The sequence below is a fragment of the Cebus imitator genome, unplaced genomic scaffold (assembly GCF_001604975.1).
Source record: "Cebus imitator isolate Cc_AM_T3 unplaced genomic scaffold, Cebus_imitator-1.0 Scaffold318, whole genome shotgun sequence".
Lineage (NCBI taxonomy): Eukaryota > Metazoa > Chordata > Mammalia > Primates > Cebidae > Cebus > Cebus imitator.
The window spans coordinates 471,774-476,341 of NW_016107633.1; positions in this window are offsets into that span (position 1 = coordinate 471,774).

The following is a 4,568-nucleotide window of genomic DNA, read 5'->3' on the forward strand; positions in this document are numbered from 1 at the left end:
AAAAAAAAAAAAAAAAAAAAAAAAAGAGACTCAAGCTTTAAGCAACTTGCCTGAGGTCACACAGTGAGCATGGGAAGGGGCAGCGGTCAGAAGGTGAAAGGAGACCTGTAGTGCCCACCCCAGCTCCCAGGGAGCCCCCCTCCATGCCCGCACCCATAGAAGCCCCCATCATGTGGTAGCTGTAGGTGGAACAGAGAGAGCCAAGCACGGTCCCATGCCTAGGGGGTTTGTTCTACACAGCCCTGAAGTCTCACAACCCACAGCAGAGGCTGTCAGTGCCCCAGTGCTCCGAGGCTGTCAGAGCAGCCCTTAAGGTGACCCCAGTGACTTCCTACTTCCTGGTATCCATGCCTTGTAGGATCCCCTCCCTTCCAGTGGGGACCAGACCTGTGACCTGGCATCTAACAAATAGCACACAGTAGAGGTGTTGAGCTGCCCCTCCCTAGCTTGGCTTATGTTATCTAAGACTCTGTCTTAGCAGACCAGAGGGAGGGAGGCTTGCTGGCTTGATGAAGTAAGCAGCCACGCTGAGGAAGCCCACCATATAGTAGGGAGCTGTGGGCAGCCTCCGGGAGATGGAAGTGGCCTCTAGGACCTGAGGCAGGCCCACAGTAGACAGCCAGCAAAAGGCCAGGGCCCTCAGTCACACAGCCAGAGGAAAAATGAACTCTGCCAATAATCCAGATGAATTCAAGCAGATTCGTCCCCAGTCGAGCCTCCAGATGAAAGTGCAGCCACGCCGTGTCTGATGGCAGCCTTCTGAGACCGCAGAGTAGGGCTCAGCTAAGGTGTGCCTGGACTCCTGATCCACAGGAACTGTGAGATCACAGACACATGTTGTTTTAAGTCATTTAATTTCTGGCAATCTGTTTTGCAGCCACAGGCAACAAATACATGCACCCATATCCCTGGAAGGTCCTGGAAGTCTCCTGCAGCTTTAGCAGTCATGGACATGGTTCCAGTGGGTGCCAGGGGCCTCCTAAAGTCATACCAGAAGGCTGCTGGGCCACTCATGGCGAAGGCTGGAAGCTGGGCAGTTGATGCCTCAGGAGCAGTCCTTAACCTTGAGGGACAGGAATGGGAGCACCCAGCTTCCTCACCCCTCTAAGGCACACTCTACACAACCTCTTGGAGGTCCCCATGGGTAACATTCACAGGTGCTGGGGATTAGAGTGATATCTTTGGGAAGCGATATTCAGCCCACCCCAAGGAGCTGCTGGCACAGGCAGCATATATCAGGGCTCTAGGGGTGGGTGTCTGCTTGGTGGATGGAGCTGATTAGGACAGGAAGGCAACTGTGGTGGGACATCAAGGAGGTCACCAGAGCCAGATTGTGTGGGACCCTGCAGGCCAGGGTAACAGCTGTGGGCTTTGAGATGAAATGGGAGCCATGGGAGGGTTTTGAGCAGTGGAGAGACATGACCTGATATCCACTTAAAATCGTGATTCTCCTGAGGTCAGGAGTTTGAGACCAGCCTGGCCAACATGGTGAAACCCCATCTCTACTCAAAATACGAACATTAGCTAGGCATTGTGGCAGGCACCTGTAACTCCAGCACTTGGGAGGCTGAGGCAGGAGAATCACTCAAACCTGGGAGGCAGAGGTTGCAGTAAGCCGCGATTACGTTACTGTACTCCAGCCTGGCCGATAAAGACAGACTTCATCTCAAAAAAAAAAAAAAAAGGAATGCCAGGTGTGGTGGCTCACACCTGTAATCCCAGCACTTTGTGGGGCCAAGCCAGGTGAATCACGAGGTCAGGAGTTCAAGACCAGCCTGGCCAATATGGTGAGACCCTGTCTCTAGAAAAATACAAAAAATTAGCTCGGCGTGGTGGCAGGCACCTGTAATTCCAGCTACTTGAGAGGCTGAGGCAGGAGAATCGCTTGAACCCAGAAAGCAGAGAGAGATCATGTCACTGCACTCCAGCCTGGGTGACAGAGCAAGACTCTGTCTTGAAAAAAAAAGTGATTCTGACAAGGTGGGCTTCCTTACAGGTAAGGGTGGGTCGCCCCTCCGGTTGGGGCAGGGAGTAGCAGCCGCTTTGCATGTGGCCAGCTGTACAATGAGATACTTTCCTCACCAAGCAGGAGGCATGGTCAGGCCCAGCCTTGCCACCCTCGCCTGCACCGCAGAGTACAACATAAGACAAAACATGCCCCAGATTCCATTTTTAACCAGCCCATTCTGCCCTCTTCCTTTTCTTATTGGAATTTTTTAACTTCTTGGGGGAAAAAAAAAACTTGCTTATAAACGCAATTCCAGTACTTAGCCTTGCTATATGGCTCTTCTACTCTGCCAGAGAAAGAAAAGGAGAAAATATTCCCTTTTTTTCTAAAGCTGCAGAAATGTAGACAAAGCTGCCAGTAGCCCATATGTCACCTTAGAGCGAGCTCACGAGCCATGTGTCCACCTCTCCCTCCTCTCCCCTCTTCCCACAGCCTGGCCCAGCCTTCCCAGAATTCACCTGTGACCTAATGCAAACAGGACCACAGGGGTGAGTCCAGACACAGCCGGCAAAGAGGCCAGTGGCCCGGCCTGAGCCACCAGGAGGGGCTCACCAGGGCCCAGAATGGCTGGTGTGAGCCTATGCCAAGGAGGGTGTAGGGGTGGAAGGGAAGACCCCTCATTCCCCAGGGCAGCTGGGGCTCCCTGCCAGTCCTGCCTCACACACCTGCACGTGACCATAACCTTGACACTCATCAGACCTCTCAAAACAATCCTCATCCACTGCCCCGACAGGAAGCCTGGGCAAGATGCCAAGTCGTATTTACTGCGTTTATGAGAAACCAAGACGTGGCTATTTATAGCCCTTTGATTTGTCTGCCAAGTGAGAACCGGGTAAACGCAATGACATCTTATGAGTGGAAAGTAGGCAATGCCGTCTGTCCCTTACCACAGACAACAGGCACACCTTGCTTTGTGAGCTCAACAGGTTCTCACGCCAACCTGTGGGCACACTTCGGACCACAGTCCTCATCCTGCAGTGCAGAAACCGAGGCTTGGGAAGGGACAGTCACTTGCTTCATGGACAGTGTGTGGCAGGGCTGAGGATGGAATCCAGGCGGACTCTTAACTCACCCTGCAAGCTCTCTCAGCTGCACGGTCCACACCCCACTGTCAACTCCTTTAAAGATAAAGCTCTTCTGAATTGTTTGTGGGACTCTTCGGAAACATTCTGTTTCCTGCCTTCTCTTTTCAGCCCTATCTCTTCTTTCTGGCCCACTTCCTTCCTCTTTGATATTAAAATACATTTTTTTTTTCTTTTGAGATGGAATCTCACTGTTTCCCAGGCTGGAGTGCAGTGGTGCAATCTCAGCTCACTGCAACCTCCAACTCCCGGATTCAAGGGATTCTCCTGCCTCAGCCTCCCAACTAGCTGGGATTACAGGTGTGTGCTACCGCACCCAGCTACTTTTTGTATTTTTAGTAGAGACAGGGTTTTGCCATACTGGGCAGGCTGATCTCAAACTCCTGACCTTAAGTGATACGCCCACCTCGGCCTTCCAAAGTGCTGAGATTACAGGCGTGAGCCCCCGTGCCCAGCTGAAAATGCTTTCTTTCTTGTCTCTTCATTCCTTTCTCCCTTCCTTTCCTCTTTTTCCTTTATTTCTTTATCTCTTTTTATCAAGGCAATAAACACAATATTAGCAATCGCTGATGGCTAAATGGTCTCACAAGTATCCCAAGTCTTCCTCGCCCAGTCTCTGCTGATTCTCCAGTAAACACCACAATTCCCCCCATTTCACACACACGGTGGGAATCCCGGGGCGGATCTTCCCAGCTGAGTTCCCCCCCAGCCCCATGCATAAGGCATATGGTTAGTCCCATCGCTGACACCCATGGCGTTGTGGCCACTGCAGCTGAAATTCTCAATGCACCAGAAATGCATCGAGAAAGTGCCCACTGTTGAGGAAATCTGATGTTCGATTTGTCCTCACTCTGCGGTGATCTTTTGTGGTGGGAGGTTCCCGGAGGGGGTCACCACTGCCTTTCCTGGGGTCATCTCTCTGTGCCTGTTTCCCCTTCTGTAAAATGGGGTTAGCACTGGTAGCCACCTCATTCTTGTTGGGAGGATCCAGCTGTAATGTGCAGTGCTTAGAACAGTGCCCGGCACAGAGCATGTGCGCCACGAATGTTTCCTGTTGTTGGTGGCGTGTAGCGAAGCCTTCTGCCTGGGTGTGCCCACGGGGACCATTCCGGACCACAAGCTTCCAAGCCGAAGGCTGCCCTGCAGGCAGGATGTCCAGCCCCCACCGGCAGCCTCCAAACCTTGATCAACCACTCTGATTTTATTGCCTCTCTGCCCAGATATCATCAGTGGGGGTGTGGACACTTACGTGAACCCTTGGGGTCTCATAAGGGGCACCCTGCAGATTCTAAGATTCACAGCTTCTGGCTTCATGTCCTGACTGCCCTCACCCCCAGCCTGGTTGGGCATGCTGGTGTTGCCCAGTGCCCAGCCACCGATCTCTCCTCCAGTGCCTCTTCCTTCCTGCAGAGGCAAGCAGTAGTCACATTTCTGCTGTCATGCATCTCTCACAATTTCCACTTTTTTTTTTTTTTTTT